The sequence below is a fragment of the Pecten maximus genome, chromosome 10 (assembly GCF_902652985.1).
Source record: "Pecten maximus chromosome 10, xPecMax1.1, whole genome shotgun sequence".
In the NCBI taxonomy this organism is placed as follows: domain Eukaryota; kingdom Metazoa; phylum Mollusca; class Bivalvia; order Pectinida; family Pectinidae; genus Pecten; species Pecten maximus.
The window spans coordinates 26,033,387-26,052,988 of record NC_047024.1 but is presented as its reverse complement, the minus strand read 5'-3'; the positions used below and the strand labels follow the sequence as shown (position 1 = coordinate 26,052,988).

Below are 19,602 nucleotides of genomic sequence, written 5' to 3'. Positions count from 1 at the left end.
AATGAAATTTCAGAAAGATCCCTTCAGCAATTTCTGATAAATAGCTATAACAAACTTCAATTGTCAAAATCCAAGATGGCTGCCTGTCGACCATATTGTTTTCCGATAGGTCTCAAAATGTAATATGCATAACTAGGCACCAAGGGGAACCTATATATGAAATTTGAGAAAGATCCCTTCAGTACTTTCTGAGAAATAGCGATAACAAACTTCAATTGTCAAAATCTAAGATGGCTGCCTGTCGACCATATTGTTTTCCGATAGGTCTCAAAATGTAATATGCATAACCAGGCACCAAGGGGAACCTATATATGAAATTTCAAAAAGATCCCTTCACTACTTTCAGAGAAATAGCGATAACAAACTTCAATTGTCAAAATCTAAGATGGCTGCCTGTCGGCCATGTTGTTTTCCGATAGGTCTCAAAATGTAATATGCATAACTAAGCACCAAGGGGAACCTACATATGAAGTTTGAGAAAGATCCCTTCAGTACTTTCTCAGAAATAGCGATAACAAACTTCAATTGTCAAAATCCAAGATGGCTGCCTGTCGGCCATGTTGTTTTCAGATTGGTCTCAAAATTCAATTTGCATAACTAGGCACCAATGGGAATCTGTATATGAAATCTGAGAAAGATCCCTTCAGTACTTTCTCAAAAATAGCGATAACAAACTTCAATTATCAAAATCCAAGATGGCTGCCTGTCGGCCATGTTGTTTTCCGATTGGTCTCAAAATTCAATATGCATAACAAGGTACCAAGGGTAACCTACATATGAAATTTGAGAAAGATCCCTTCAGTACTTTCTAAGAAATAGCGATAACAAACTTCAATTGTCAAAATCCAAGATGGCTGCCTGTCGGCCATGTTGTTTTCCGATTGGTCTCAAAATCCAATATGCATAACTAAGTACCAAGGGGAGCCTACATATGAAATCTGGGAAAGATCCCTTCAGCACTTTCTCAGAAATAGCGATAACAAACTTCAATTATCAAAATCCAAGATGGCTGCCTGTCGGCCATGTTGTTTTCCGATTGGTCTCAAAATGCAATATGCATAACCAGGCACCAAGGGGAATCTACATATGAAATTTGAGAAAGATCCCTTCAGTACTTTCTCAGAAATAGCGATAACAAACTTCAATTATCAAAATCCAAGATGGCTGCCTGTCGGCCATGTTGTTTTCCGATTGGTCTCAAAATGCAATATGCATAACTAAGTACCAAGGGGAGCCTACATATGAAATCTGGGAAAGATCCCTTCAGCACTTTCTCAGAAATACCGATAACAAACTTCAATTATCAAAATCCAAGATGGCTGCCTGTCGGCCATGTTGTTTTCCGATTGGTCTCAAAATGCAATATGCATAACCAGGCACCAAGGGGAATCTACATATGAAATTTGAGAAAGATCCCTTCAGTACTTTCTCAGAAATAGCGATAACAAACTTCAATTATCAAAATCCAAGATGGCTGCCTGTCGGCCATGTTGTTTTCCGATTGGTCTCAAAATGCAATATGCATAACTAGGCACCAAGGGGAGCCTACATATGAAATCTGAGAAAGATCCCTTCAGTACTTTCGGAGGATTAGCGATAACAAGAATTGTTTACGGACGGACGGACGGACGGACGGACGGACGGACGGACGGACGGACGACGGACCACGGACGCAGGGCGATTTGAATAGCCCACCATCTGATGATGGTGGGCTAATAAAAATTACTAAGCTTAATTTTGAAATCACAGTCAACCTATTTATTGCATTTTTGCCAGTGAAAATATAAATTTATCAAACTGATAAAGCTTATAAATACATATATTAAGATTTTGTAGTGAAAATATAAGTTTTGAAGTGAAAATATAAGTTTTTCGTTTTTAACCAATCAGGGGGAACCTTTGTATTCACCTCATTGAAACTTGCCGATTTTTCCAATCGGAGTGAAGATAGATAAATGTTTTATTTTGCTGTATTTCTGAAATATTCCGCTAGTTATTGATAAAATACTCACTTGAAGTTAGCTTTTCAAACATAGATTCACCGATAACAGCAGAACACGCTTAAATTGCATTGATCAATCCTTTCAAAATGGTGCCGTCAAGTTGATGTGGAGTAACGTCAAAAAGAGATGACATCATGAATATATTAACTGATTCACACACTTTTTGACACTATTAATTTTTAGATGTTTTTAATTTTGTTTTAAGCATATTAAATGTTATAAAAAGAAAATTGAATGGTTTCCCGTTGAATATAACATATATTTCACGAGTGTGACAGAATATCAATATTTTCACAAGTGCGAAGAGTGAAAATATTGATACTCTAGCTGTCATACTCGTGAAATATATGTTATATTCAATGGGAAACCAGTCAATATCCTCTATCTATTTTATATACATACACTTTTTGAAAACATGTATACCATCAAGGGATCTGGACCATGAACAAACATATAAAACATGTAACTTACAAAGGATCTGGACCACGTACAGACGTATAAAATATGTAACCCATGGATCTGGACCATGTACAGACGTATAAAACATGTAACCCATGGATCTGGACCATGTACAGACGTATAAAACATGTAACCCATGGATCTGGACCATGTACAGACGTATAAAACATGTAACCCATGGATCTGGACCATGTACAGACGTATAAAACATGTAACCCATGGATCTGGACCATGTACAGACGTATAAAACATCTGGACCATGTACAGACGTATAAAACATGTAACCCACAAGGGGGCTGATGAGCAACAAATCATATTATTATGGTTATTTGGACCAAGATGCAAGCTTACAGAATTACGGTTAGTGTGACAATGTTATTTACTAATTATACAAATGAACAAGTTGGCACATGTATCAAACATACACAATAATTCAATCTCCCAATGAATATTCCTTAGAGAGGTCAACGCAACAGGCCTTTCTGACCAGATAGTTCCCATTCAAAGGATTCTGCTTTTATGACATCTTGTGATATATTGATGATACAAACATGGCTTCATTAATCCTGTCTTTGGGGATTTCATTGGTTGGAAAAACCTTCACATTCTTGAACTTGACACAAATATAAGTATTCACATTCTTAAACTTGACATAAATTAAGTATTAAAGTTTAAATTCTTTCATATACATGTAGGAGTATTACTTGCAATTGTACCATTGACAAAAGTCTGTGACTTCAATTTCATCCAAGTTTCCCACAAGGAAGCAGCACTGTATAGTTTTAATACCAGGCCAAGCGCAAACTGATTTTTAAACATACATGTATGGTATGCAGACAAAGAGGCCAAGTTTGAAGGGAGCTATTAATACATAGTTATGTCACTCTATATATGTCACAGGTGAGTACAGGTGCACATGTGCATTAAAGGTATTATTTGTAGATATATAGGTGTACTGTTGTACAGTATATAATGCACAGATAAATCTACAGTAATGTCACATCACCATGACATATCATGTTGACCCCAATATTACCAAGTTGATAACAATGATGTCAATATTCATGAGGAGCACAGGTTATTAAACCCTTGTCTGGTAAAAAACCGACCAATATATAAATTGCAGTTACCATATACATATATCCACAATAATAAGCCCCATCCTTCATTCTTGCAGAATCATCAATTTTAAATAAATATTAAGGAAATGGTGGCACACAAATAAGCTGTCCCAAAATAATGATATTTTTTTACACAAGACAGGAGGGGGGAGGGGAGGGGAACAGAGGGGAGGGGAGGCTTTTTGAGGATACTTATGGTATGCCATTGCCAACGTTAACAGATACATGTACTTATCACTACTTATTGCATTATTCTTCAAAAAGCCCATGAAGCTCCTACTTTAAGAAAAGTGTATTCTATTGGTCGTCCCTCCCCCTTTAACCCCCCCCCCCCCCCCCCCCCCTCTCAATTAGCCAAGGAGGTCAAGGTCATTCATTTGAACAGACTTGGAAAATATTTAAATGGAAAAATTGATAGCAGCAAATATCACAACACTGCATAAGCTCACTTACCAGTACCCTTCAGGTAGGTGAGCTAAAAGTACAGCTGAAATAATATCGTCATATAGTTTATTATCTATCAATAAGTCTTTGCCCTATAAGAAGCCAATATACTCCACCTTTGACCTGTGCATTCATTTAGGGTGAGATTTTCTAAATCCAAGTGACATCAACTTTTTTGATAATTTCATTTGGTATTGTTGTTTACATGATGACATACTTATAAAGTTAAACAAGTTACATCGGTGAACACCATCAGTACTTTTGGCAATTTATAAGATATGATATACATAGTATGCATATGATCTAAAATCAGTGCTAGCTATAAATTCATTTTAGATTGTACTATACAAAAAGTAAAAGAGTAATTATTTATTAATATCATAGTTTAAACCCAGTAGTGAGTGAAATACCAAGTTAATTTTTCAAATGATTTTGGAAGATATCATACCAAGACTGATGATCCATTATAAAACAAAGGTTCGTGATGGGGTTGTCTGAATTGATAAGTGGAGTGATCATAGGTGTGACTGGTATTTTCATAAATGAGACATGTACGGGAATCTAGGTCTCTCTCTAACTAAATTTTCTATGACATAACGGTGACAATCTCTCCAGCACTATTACCTCATGGTACATGATATTGGTAACAAAGTGATGACACTATAATGTCATATCCAATCACCTTTCAGACAGTCACATGTATACTTTTTTGTCTAGGAATAGGATCATGTCTGCTAGCTGGTGATTCATTTCTAATGCAGTTCAGTAAAAAGTACAAAGAAATTCTATTTCATTGTTATATGTGGACACACTGAGTTTATTTTTATAACAGGATGAAAATGGAACACCACAATGGAAAAAATTCAATAGAAATAATTCATGATTCATAATGGAAAAAATTCATAAATCACAATGGAAATAAATCATAAATCACAATGGAAATAATTGAATGGAAATAATTCATAAATAACAATGGAAATAATTTATTGGAAATAATTCATTGGAAATAATTCATTGGAAATAATTCACAATGGAAGTAATTCAGTCATATTGAATATTTTTAGAGAATACATTAGTTTTAGGTCATTTTAACACAATTATGTATAAAAAGGAGAACTGATCACCAAACCAAATGTCTTTCCAAATCGTCATTCCTCATATGAGAAAAATTGATCTAAAACACTTGAATATCTATAACAGCTAGATGACAGATTCTCTTATTTTTTACTGATCAACCATCACCAGATATAATTATAAACATGAGTTGTGTTATCTAGTAGTATATTATTTATCATGAATGGTGTTTTATTATTACTACACATCAGCAGTCTTTATATTTGGAATAATAATGTATCATCAAAGATGGAAAGCTGCCTATTTATACATATATAAATTGTATATAATGATACCCCATTATTGATTGTTTAGTATATATTTAAGGATTAACATCAATTATTTTTTCTGTTATACAGTCATAACAGAAAAAAACTGGAGTGTACTCTAAATAAACCGCGAAGCGGTTTATGAAGAGAGTACACTCCAGTTTTTTTATGTTATGACTGTATAACAGAAAAAATAATTAATGTTAATTCTTATAATTTAATTTCGTCTTATACACACCAAGATATTTCACTTTCTTTGGCGAACTCTTTTATGTGATAAATTATTACGCAACGTCATCAGCAAATCAAAAATGACGTTACATTTCGCAACGTCAAAAATTTTGTTATGGAGGTATAACAAAATTATTTCAGCCAATGAAAATGCGTGTTTCATACAAAATTAAATTATATTCTAAATTATTGTGTGAATGTTAGTGTGTATATGATGAACATGTTATTACTAGCTGTACCACTGGCTCCACATGATCAGGGAGCCATTAGATCAATCCACAACATGTATAACTTAGATCCTAAATTCCTATAAGCTGTAAATAAGGACTTCATTTCCCAATGTACACACATATAAAAACAACAAGGATGCAAAAAAGCTTACCGGGTAAACAAATTGCAAAGAACTTAATCAAAAGAAATGTAATTATAAAAGTAGAGAGTATGAAGTCACCTTAAAAGCTCAGACTAGTGGGAATTTCCCTTTAGCTTAGCTACCAGGGTATATAATCACGGTTTTTGATGCTTATTACATATACATTACAACTCAGGGTGAAAAAAACACTGCTTTTTTATATAATTGGTCAAATGTGACCTTTGGCCCTTCACCTTTGATTGATGATGACAACTAAAGCATTATCAGGCAAAGAATTCAATGTTTTTAAGCAATGTTGCAAATATGTACAACTGAATTATTTGAGGGGTTCGTGATATATCTTGTACACAATCCTTTTCATTCCAGAGTTCAAAGTGGTCTACATATAATGTAACCTTTCATGACCTTTTAACACATGATCAGACAATTCAACCTGATTACTACAGGTCCCCAGCATCTCAATGCAGACATACGGTCCAAACTTTTATTTGAAATTAATGAGCGAAATAATTGAAAATAAAGAAACATGTTTTTGAGTACTGTGGATTCCCGTTACAAACCTTTTCAATCACAATATTCCAATTAAAAGATGTATCATAAGATATTGATATTGAGTTACATTTATCATGCAAAGACACCATTAACCAATCAGAAGTAATTAATGAATGATTACTGAGGAGATCCATCATTATAAATTAATATTTTCTATTTATACCAAATTAAATGACACACTATAATCTTTGGAGTGTTGTTCTGAAAATAAAGTGTATGTTTGATAAAATGCTTTGAATTGTAACAAATAAATGATCAAATTCCTCAAAAACATTATTTTAATTTTGAAATTCATTTCTGCTAAAGACTAATTATCTCTTTAATCATAACATTATTCCAATCTGAATTGTAATTGCTGGAAAATAATACATAAAGGTCTTAATAGGGGCTTTTTCTGTTGTTCAAACCTTGTAGGTATACTTGTTTTCAATATATTTTTGGTGTAGACAGTGAAGACAAATTCCAGGCATTGCCAACACTGACAAAGACAACATACCTTCTACACAATTCCAATACCCATTCTCTAGATTTTCAGTTAATTGAGCGCTCAAGGTGTATGTCTGGGACTCATTTAATCCCAAACTCATAACAGTACCAACCTGAGACATGACATTGATCACAGTGATAGCGTGTAACACGATTCCAGACCAACACAGACCATGAGTCTTACTGTTCTAGGAAAATCTACACTAGTGGGTTTACATTTTGTTCTCACTTTCGAATTCTGATCTGATGTAACAGAAACAAGCAAAAGCTTGATACATATCATGTAGGGTTGCCTGTCTTTTTGTAGAAATGCCAGTGTTCGAGATATTTTTGTATTTTTTTATTCTCTTGCACTCATGATCAGAGTCAAAAGTTTCTGTTTTCAGTTTTAGAGACATGAAATACCTCGTTTTCGTAAATAGGCCAAATTAATTTAATATTATACATGGATAACATCTGTGACAAACATTGCAACTTATATCAAGAAACACTGACAGTTCACTGATCTTACATAAGGAAAAGAAAAAAGAAGAAAGAGAAGTTACGCAGAAGGATTCCCTTACAGCTAGAGCTCGCTCAGACTCGTCAAACAATCAAACAGATAAGAAAGAGATCTAGAGATGGAAGAAAGAAAAGGTGATCCATATAGATAGAGGCTGTCCACTGACACTGAAACCTTTTTTTTTTCTAATGCAATATGTGGGAGATTTATCATGAAAACATTTTACTGACGTGAAATCACTGATTTTAAATTGTTTCCATGCATCCAGCACTCATAAAACAACCATTATAAAGCATGAAATAAAAATATATATTTTTCATTAATTGCCCTATAGCTACCAACTATAAATTTTCCTGTTTAACACAGATCTAGAGTCAGACAAGCACATAGTACCAAAATTGTTTTGAAAACACCTAATGAGTCAAATTACGTACCATTTAAGCTTCTAATAGTTACAGTTTTAATAAAAACAATCAAATGGCTCATGAGCTATGCATGAGGTGCACAGGGGGTAGATGTGGACCTATGTCACAAAAAATAATTGTCACATGACAAAATAGTCCCTCCCGAGTATGACCCCCATGGGGTGGGTCATACTCGAGAGAGGCTATTTTTTCATCCGACGATTATTTTTTTGTAAGGTAGGTCTGTGCCTACCCCGTGGGTACAGTCCTTTTCATACAACAAACTGCATATAGTATTAGTAACCATGACAATGGAAATTTCTGCAAAAAAAAACTCATTAAAATCTCATACAAATCAATATTCTTAATATTTAATTTTTTTCATTGAAATTGCTTCATAATTTTAGGAGCTACTTTATTTATCCGGGTATTTTTTTCTTCATTTTTCTTATTTTTGCAGACACGTGGATGGACAGACATAATAATAGTTAATTCATAAAATATTCCTTCAACAGGGACTGCAATACCAGGTATATACCATGATCTCATTTCTGAGATATTTTTCACTTTCATTTAAAAGTCTGATTTTCCTTATAATATAGACTCCTAAACTTTTGGCCCTAGCAATTGAAGACTGAGCACAGTGGGGGTCAGCTGTGTATGGTGCAGTTTAATTATTTTAGGCATATATATTTATATATATACAGTTGTTACTAAAGATCATGTGTTGATAAACCTTTAGCTACCTTGATTCTTCCAATGTAAACCTGCCAACTTTTCTCAGAAAATCCTCAGAGGATATTGAGCATGCTCCAATCTGAAGTCTTAGAATGTACCCTTTGACAAACTAATAACAGGAGATGGAGTTTTACTAATGATTATATCTCTCTTCATGAACAGATTTTAGACTTTTTCTGCTGACAACTAGACTCCTCCTAGTCAATGATTCAATTTTAGTAACGTTACAGGTTTGGAGTCAGTCATACAAACATGATATATTTATCAATTAGAACCAGATTATCAAATGTAATGGACAGCAATTATGTATGATGATGCTCAATAGTCATATTTATCATACAGAATACATAAAGCAAGAATAAATGAAAGGACAACACAAAGCTGATCCAATAAATACAGCTGGTCGATTATAATGAATACTTGGCTGGAAACAACAAGTCTTACATTATAACATATTTCATTGTTATCACTAAATCATACAAAGTCTTCCATTATAACAAATGTTGCAGGTTGTTATCACTAAATCATACTGGCTGTTAAGCCTGTTCTTTCAGCTTGTATTTTGCTGTCAATTTGTTGATCGGCTTTCAGATATAGCACAAAGAGAAATCATATGAACATGTATTGCAAAATATTTACAATGTACAAATTTTTAACATTTGTGGCATTGGGAATTTTTTCGAGGGAAAACCGTGTCAACAGGACTGGTATATATATAATCTAGGCACGGAGTTTGATTGTCAAATTCTGAGTATTGAACTGTCTGACTTTTGGTTCATGGCAGGCATCTAATACATCTACAGGCTTTATGACAAGTGATTTTCATGGCTTTAGAAACCTCTGTTGTGGTGTTTCAGCTTGATGTCTGTCACCATCACTTGCAACAAACAGTTCCATCAATACACAGATAGCTAACCTTTTTCTTAAAGCCGTCTTTATTACTCTTTCACTATTTCTGTGCATCCAATTGCAAGCTAGGTGAAAAGTACACATCTACAGTAACAGAATTATGGCAAATTACTGCAATGCTTTCTCAACACTTGGGACCTGCTACACCCAAATGATATAGCATATTTTTGTGACATGAAAATCATGCTATGAATGCTATTATGCATTATATATGTATTTTGACTTTTGACAACCTATCTAGAACAATAAATATGACAGGGAAAAGTGTTTCATCTCCACTGACCCCCAGGGTCTGGATCCCCCCCTCCACCCCTGAACTAAACACAGATAAAACTATACAAACATCCTCACATTATCATATTTGACCGAATCATAATATAACATTGAATCCCTTACATTAAAAGACTATCTTTTAGTCATATTAAATGTTTAATGAACTAGGTCAAAATCTCTTCACTCCTGAATTTCAAAAAACGATTTTAAAGGTCATAATTAACCATATACATAAATAGAAACACCTGATGGACGTGCCCCATTGTTATTTGAATAAATGTACCAGGTATATAATTACAAAAGCTGGAAAGCATTTCTGTCAGGTGGTAAATGCTGTTCCTGCAGCAATATAACCTATAACTATTATCTAAGAAGGCTTTTGTTGGTTCAGTTCTTCTTTCAGTTGGCAGCTGTACATAGCACCATCTAATCAACTAATGGTCTCCGAATGTAAACTATTTCCAGACAGATTCACACTTCAGAGTACATGTGTGTACAGATTTTAATTAACGTGCACTGATCATATTCAATGCCAATTTCTTACTCAATGTGATCAGAACTGAACACAGAAAATGACATGGTATCACAAAAAAGACAGAGTGAAACATTGACCTTGTGGTTGTTCTTATTTTTATGATATACAGTAATTGATGAAGAGCTTATATAGACCCCTATATTTTTTAATGATTTCATTCAAAAGAAGAATCTAATTTAATCTGAGAAGGACTTAAATATTCCAATGCAAACCATGTACAAATATATCATGTACTACTATATGTAAGCCTTCTAGATCACTATTGATCACTAAATCATAGCACTCTGCATTAGGGTAAAAGTAACTAAAACTATTAATATACCATGTTTGAGGACACCTTTCCCTCAAGTGTCATATAGTGCGAACCCAACCTTTTTCCAGAAAAACAGGACGTTGTGCTAATTGAAACACATACATGAGAACATCCTTATCTTGATGATGATCCAAACTGTGAATTTCATCTTATCTCATCGATCTGCCAAACTGTGAATTTCACCTTATCTCATCGATCTGCCAAACTGTGAATTTCACCTTATCTCATCGATCTGCCAAACTGTGAATTTCATCTTATCTCATCGATCTGCCAAACTGTGAATTTCATCTTGAGTCTTTTAACTGAGGTCATATGTAAAGGTATATGTAAACAAACAAAAAAAATTGTTTTTTCCACAAAAGTTTCACACAGAAAGTGCACAGTGCATTCATAAGGTTTATTACGGTATGCTCATTTCATATGTCAAAGACTAAATGTGACATACATAAGCATGTATACTTTGTCAATCTTCAACTATTTATGAGTGTGTTAAATAAACACTTATTCAGACTGTATGCTCATTTCATCTTATGTCAAAGACTACTCACAGTCAATCTTGGACTATTTATGGGTGTGTTAATTACTGTGTCTTTATTAGATTGAATACAGTAAGCTCATTTCATAATATGTCAAAGACTAGTAAAAGTGACATACATATAAGCATGTTATGTATACTTTATTGTCTATCTTCGACTAACCCATGAGTGTGCTAAATATAATGTTCCTTTATTAGATTGAATAGGGTATGCTTATTTCATATTACCTGTGGGGTATGTCAAAGACTAAATTAATAAAAGTAACATACATCAGCAAAAAAAAATGAATTACGTATAAATGTGCTAATTAAGAATCTAATGTGTCTTAACTTAAGAAACATGCGAAGAAATTTCTTCTGAATTTAGACTGTACATGTTTTAAGTAGCTCCATGTACATGCTTTTTATTTTAAACTAACGACTTCATTATTTGTTAACACAATATCTCCATATGATCCAATTTTCTATAAATCTCAACCTTAAAAGCACTCATGATATCATTGGCAGTTTATATATATATTTTAGTTGTTAAAATTTATTCATGTACTATGAGAACAATGCACCTGTGGTCAGTTTTTCTGCATCAGTTATCAAGAGTATTGGAAACATCTTTCATAGATATACACAATATTAATGTGGACACATCTTTCATAGACGTACACAATCAAATAAATATAGACAAAGTTTTGGTTTTTATAACGAACTCAAAATTTGCACTTTCCAGATGCTAAACACTAAAATAAAACCTTAATTTGCACATTTTTTTCCAGGAGCATTGATGAGATTCATGTAAATAGCAGTAAATAGATCTAGGTCATTTTGTACTCATTGTTAATTTACCATTCAAAGGTTGTCATGCTATATTTGTTTAACTGGTACCAGATGCTAGTTCATGTACAATCGATATGAATACATTGAATATTTATTTTGATATATTTTGATTGTTTGGAATATTTATTTTGAAGTGAAAAAGTGGGAATATTGCATCGTGAGACTGCATGTGTTTCCACGGAAATAGTTAAATGTTTCCATTATTGACTGGATGTTATTTCCCGAAGAATATACATCCATTTCAGCATTTGGAAATTCTAAATGAAAGTCATTCTATCAGTAGATGACAATGATTCCAATGACACTTTGTTTAAAATAGATAGCCATGTGTAATCTACCAGCAGATGATGTTGACAAACTTGTTTATATCTGAAATGGCACTTATAATACAATTTTGTGGCACCTAGGTTTTTGACAAATTTAGATTTGTAATGATGCTTTAATTTTTCTTGAAGCTCCGTTAACATGTACATTGAGACCCGAAAAAGACAAGTCAGGTGGCCAAATTTATTTACCTGTGTATATGTACTTTGAGCTGGCACTTCTTTCATTAACCGAATCACTGCAAATTATAGTACATTAGCTATATATATATAATTTGGTTTACAACAGTACAAAAGGAAAAGAAGTGCTATATCTCACAAATTTCATATCTCACAATTAAGTTACACAGTTTATTAAATTTTTACCAGTGAAATATAAAAAATTATTTATTCTATAAAAGTGATATTTTTCACTAGTGAAAAAATACTGCTTACAAACAACAAGGGGGGAAATTAAAAGCTGACTCGCCTCGGTATATTTTGCTATAAAATGTAATAAACAGAATATCTAACAGTACCTTCAGTAATACCAAACCTATTTCATTCGTGCTGCACACTAGTGAAAAATATTGAAATATTTGCCCCATTTATGAAATATACTGTTAGACTGTGTTATGTTAGTACATGTAGTGTATACATACGAAATAAAATACGGCATGTAATATTGCACTGTATACAAGCCTATTTACATCTCACATTTGTATGATCTCCCATGTTTATTTCTCACATTTGTATAATTTCCCATGTTTATTTCTCACATTTGTATAATTTCCCATGTTTATATCTCACATTTGTATAGTTTCCCATGTTTATTTCTCACATTTGTATAATTTCCCGTGTTTATTTCTCACATTTGTATAATTTCCCATGTTTATATCTCACATTTGTATAGTTTCCCATGTTTATATCTCACATTTGTATAGTTTCCTGTATTTATATCTCACATTTCTATAGTTTCCCGTGTTTATATCTCACATTTGTATAATTTCCCATGTTTATTTCTCACATTTGTATAATTTCCCATGTTTATATCTCAACATTTGTATAGTTTCCCGTGTTTATATCTCACATTTGTATAGTTTCCCGTGTTTATATCTCACATTTGTATAATTTCCCATGTTTATTTCTCACATTTGTATAATTTCCTGTGTTTATATCTCACATTTGTATAGTTTCCTGTATTTATATCTCACATTTCTATAGTTTCCCGTGTTTATATCTCACATTTGTACAGTATATATACATTGTAGTTTCCTGTGTTTATATATAAGATCTCACATGTTTCCCGTGTTTATATCTCACATTTGTTTAGTTTCCCATGTTTTAATTTCACATTAAAATTTTGTAGCATTTCCAACTTTTTGAATTTCATGGAAAAGATTGTCAATGTTCATGTATGAGGGAGGATTAGCAATTAGGCCAGTATTATGCACATATTGTTCAACTACAGTTGCCATGCAATGGAAAACTTGTTTTCCATTAATATTTTAAAGATCATTGATGAATAACGATGATAATGTCCATTCAATATATAATCATATACATATACATATATATTTCAAAAAAAAAACAATTTCTTAATTACACAAGAATTATAATTATTCTGATTATTTTTTTTAGAAATTGGGGTATAAAACATCCGGATTTGCCTCGAAAATTACACAGACACTTGTAACACAGTTACGTAACAAGAAATGAATACGGTTTTTAGTGTTTTTGAGAAAATGTCGTTTAAACATATACTAATCAGATATTTGATCGTTAACATCATCTTCAAATGGAAATACAAGCAACATGTTTCAAAAGTCAGCTGATCGCAAACTAAATAAACAATATAGAAAATGTAAGGATGCACAGTCTTCATGTAACTTGTCAGAACACCTCGATCGCTTGTAACAAGGCGAGCGAAGTTTAATTATTTAGACTTACCCGTGGCCTCCCTATCTATATGTAAGGTCCATACATACTGACTTGACCACTCGAACGTTATCTTGCTATTTATTGTTCCAACCCACACTATCCACCGTCACGCTGACCACCAGCGATTAGCTCGGGTTGTAAACACTGAAAACTCGGCAGACGACAGCGTAACGAAACTCGACACTGGTTTCCTGATGATTCCAAAAATAGTTCCTGTCACTTACCTTGTAATGTCTTGAATTATGCACCAGAATACATATATGAAGTCCAAATGAAAATGCTGCCATTTTTCGACACCTGGATGAAGAGAGTGCCACAGTGCGACTATTTAGGTCAGAATCATCGAGGGTCGACAGTACAGCTTACCTTGACCCTGAAATATGCCGCGAGAGTTGCCTCCCTTTATTCACGTGTTCACAGAGTAGTCTCGTGTTTTAATCTCGCCTGCAAATAACTAACGTCACAATGTCTTTACGCCTAGTTAAAAAGGCAATATATCAGAAGTATTATAGATTCTAGCTTGTTTTTAAAATACAGATATCTGAATTAAATGGATAAACCTAAAATATATTTATCTTAAAATGAATAGGCTATACAGTATCTGAATAAAGCTATTTGAATCTTCCAAAAGGCAGTACCAAAATATAAAATATTTGAACAGGGGCGTGTAATGATCGAGTTTGGTTAAATAGCAATAACTTAAATTGCCTTACAGATATTCTATAGACGATAAAGACCTCTTAATAGAGATTATAAATATATGTAGAAATAAAACCCAAGTAAGGATCGACGCTTACCAGGAAGTCAGTGAAACTTAATGAAATTTAAAAAAAAAAAAAAGTCAAGAAAACCTTAAAAGTTCTGACAATACGCAAAATCAAAACGAGCTATAAAAGCCAAAAAGTCAAAAAGGGGGATGTCATCTAATCGGACACGTAGAACTCTTTCAGACGGTTTTTACGAAATAGGGCCGGGGGTTGGGCAAAACCCTCCGGACTGAATTGGTGTAGAGTCTAGAATCGTTAATCGGAGTGATATTAATTATGTAATGAAACACTCGATGAAAAAAACAATCTCTTTAGTAGAGCTTAATTTGGATTTATAAATGGCAGATCGTAAATCTCTTTAGTAGAGCTTAATTTGGATTTATAAATGGCAGATCGACGACCATTCAGCTTATCAAAATCATGGATAAATGGATTGATATATCTTCAAGATGGCTGCGTTGATGACATATAAACATCTACTGTGTTTTCGTGAAAACCTTTGATGAAGTTTCCATATAAACTCGTTAGATATGGTACTGCGATTCAACTTACTGTTTGTTCAATAGAAAACAAAAAGTCGCGATGGACGGGAAAATATCTCAATGGACCCACGTTCTGCAGTGGTATTACACATGGTCGGTGTTTTGGTTTGTTTTTATTTTTATTTTTGTATTGAACTTTACAATTAGGCCTACATGCCAAGTGTCGCTAGCCCGAGGACGGGCTCTTTTAGCCGAAGACACAAAATCTTTCTGAGCCATAGATAACGTACAAGATTGTGAAGTTTTCTACATCAGGAGTAATTTTCATCACGGAAGTGGTATGAAACCTGGCACCTGCACTTCCATCCGGATTAATGTAAAACGATGTCACTGCAGAACATCCTGTATATCTTTGTCTATATAATGTATGTTTTGACCCTTCAGATTTCCAAGAAATAGTCATGATTTCTGAAATTGCTGAAAATCAAGGGTCAACTGGATGCCCCACGTTGGAATCACAAAGATGGTTAAATTAACTACGCCTTTTAACCACCATTTAAATTTGTCGACTCAGATAAAAAAAATGTCACATTTGATAAACAAACGCGAAAAGATAAATAAAGCAAATTATATTATGGACATATTGAGGAGAACAATGGAATATATGGACATTAATATTTTCAAACTATTATATACAGCAATAGCAAGACCTCGTAATGGGCATGGAAACCAAATCTGGTGTCCTAATATAGAGAAAAAAAAATGAAATAGCGATAGAAAATAACTAGCGTCGAGCCAAAACACAAGTACCTGGACTTTGACATTTATCAAACATGGAAATTAAAATTATCGACATAGGCATATAAAATAGCACGCGGTGATATGGTAGGTAATCACCTTAGAAGTCATTGAAACATACGAGACCATTACCTTAAAATATACATGCATAAAGAACAATCATCTTAAAATGTTATAAGTGTTCAATTCTTTACACAGCGAATTGATGGTACTTATGACCTCCCAGCACACAGCCAATTGTTGATACCTGGGACCTCCCGTCACACAGCGAATTGTTGATACGTAGGACCTCCCGTCGGTCACACAGTGAATTGTTGGTACCTGGGACCTCCCGTCACACACTGAATTGTTGGTACCTGGGACCTCCCGTCACACAGTAAATTGTTGGTACCTGGGACCTCCCGTCACACAGTGAATTGTTGGTACCTGGGACCTCCCGTCAAACAGTGAATTGTTGATACGTAGGACCTCCCGTCACACACTGAATTGTTGGTACCTGGGACCTCCCGTCACACACTGAATTGTTGATACCTGGGACCTTCCGTCACACACTGAATTGTTGGTACCTGGGACCTCCCGTCACACAGTGAATTGTTGGTACCTGGGACCTCCCGTCACACACTGAATTGTTGGTACCTGGGACCTCCCGTCACACAGTGAATTGTTGATACGTAGGACCTCCCGTCACACACTGAATTGTTGGTACCTGGGACCTCCCGTCACACAGTGAATTGTTGGTACCTGGGACCTCCCGTCACACAGTGAATTGTGGATACGTGTGACCTCCCGTCACACAGTGAATTGTTGGTACCTGGGACCTCCCGTCACACACTGAATTGTTGGTACCTGGGACCTCCCGTCACACACTGAATTGTTGGTACCTGGGACCTCCCGTCACACACTGAATTGTTGGTACCTGGGACCTCCCGTCAAACAGTGAATTGTTGGTACCTGGGACCTCCCGTCACACAGTGAATTGTTGGTACCTGGGACCTCCCGTCAAACAGTGAATTGTTGGTACGTAGGACCTCCCGTCACACACTGAATTGTTGGTACCTGGGACCTCCCGTCACACACTGAATTGTTGGTACCTGGGACCTCCCGTCAAACAGTGAATTGTTGGTACGTAGGACCTCCCAGCACACACTGAATTGTTGGTACCTAGGACCTCCCATTACAATCTCCTATCAAATGTAGTAATCACAGCGACAGTTAAAAAAAATTGAGTATGAACTAGATGAACACTGGAATCGCCAAACAAAAAAATGTCATTTCAAGAAAAAATAAGAGCTAAAACATTATAATTGTGATTATGAATATTGTATTGTGGGCTGACTGTCAAAGGATTGTAAATCCTGTACAAATATTTGTATCTACGTATCTATGTTAAAGGCGACTTAATTTCAGATTAATCTCTACTCTGTTCTGCCTTACAGCTCAGCGTTCACCATGACGAGAAGGCTATGACGTAATTCAGAAGTTGTCCTTTTAAAAAGTGTCACGGATTTCGCGAGATAATAGTATATATACCGATTTACGGTTTTGTATATCATCTCGTTCCCGGTTTCCGGTTTTATGTGCAACATCAGCCACTGCATCCTGACACAGTAAAGTCTGGCCATGTAATGAGATACATCGGAACAGAAACGTGTATGCTGAACGTCAATATTTCAACAAATGGATGTAACAGGAAAGACTACACAATGTAGGATTAGTTTTGCGCCAAATGTATTTAGTTGAATGTCAAGAAGACTCATTTAAGGTATTATTGTTTCTAATGTATTGTAAATTCAACAAAAAATTTGTAATGGCATCAGCATGGATTGTACACGTGACTACGACATGCCGTTATTCCTTAATGTGCATAAAATGAAATTGACACCAAGATTGATCTAGACATGTCACAATTTTATTCTAATATGATCTCATCGTGGAAACCGATAGTCTAATGGCTGGTATGTCAATCACGATAAAGGTCTATGTCAATCACGATAAAGGTCTATGTCAATCACGATAAAGGTCTATGTCAATCACGATAAAGGTCCCTGAAATACAAATAGTTAAAAAGAAAAGATAGAAATCGTTTGAGCATAGCTCTCATCCCGGAAAAAAATACTGTACTGGTATAGAATCTATGAATATACCCCCCACGACTACTGTCACCTCCTGGTCACATAGATATACTACATCCAACTATTGTCACCTTCTGGTCACATAGATATACTACACCCAACTATTGTCACCCCCTAGTCACATAGATATACTACACCCGACTAATGTCACCTTCTGGTCACATAGATATACTACATCCAACTATTGTCACCTTCTGGTCACATATATATACTACACCCAACTATTGTCACCCCCTGGTCACATAGATATACTACACCTAACTATTGTCACCCCCTGGTCACATATATATACTCCAACTACTGTCACCCCCTGGTCACATAGATATACCACACCCGACTATTGTCACCCCCTGGTCACATAGATATGCTACACCCAACTATTGTCACCCCCTGGTCACATAGATATACTACACCCAACTATTGTTACCCCCTGGTCACATAGATATACTACACCTAACTAATGTCACCCCCTGGTCACATAGATATATTACACCTAACTATTGTCACCCCCTGGTCACATAGATATACTACACCCGACTAATGTCACCCACTGGTCACATAAATATACTACACCCAACTACTGTCACCCCCTGGTCACATAAATATACTACACCCAACTACTGTCACCCCCTGGTCACATAAATATACTACACCCAACTAATGTCACCCCCTGGTCACATAGATATACTACACCCAACTACTGTCACCCCCTGGTCACATAAATATACTACACCCAACTAATGTCACCCCCTGGTCACATATATATTCTACACCTAACTACTGTCACCCCCTGGTCACATAGATATACTACACCCAACTAATGTCACCCCCTGGTCACATAGATATACTACACCCAACTACTGTCACCCCCTGGTCACATAAATATACTACACCTAACTATTGTCACCCCCTGGTCACATAGATATACTACACCCAACTAATGTCACCCCCTGGTCACATAAATATACTACACCCAACTAATGTCACCCCCTGGTCACATATATATTCTACACCTAACTACTGTCACCCCCTGGTCACATAGATATACTACACCCAACTAATGTCACCCCCTGGTCACATAGATATACT

At 34.9% G+C, this 19,602-nt stretch overlaps 1 protein-coding gene across 1 annotated transcript in view; it reads right to left on the bottom strand.

The window, feature by feature from the left end:
- Positions 1-14,690, bottom strand: part of LOC117335705 (protein cycle-like) — a 120,073-nt gene extending 105,383 nt beyond the window's left edge. Inside the window, exon 1 of the mRNA XM_033895874.1 lies at positions 14,559-14,690. The gene's annotated coding sequence lies outside the window, so the exon portion shown is untranslated. The remainder of the gene's footprint in view (positions 1-14,558) is intronic.
- Between the last annotated feature and the right edge of the window lie 4,912 nt (positions 14,691-19,602).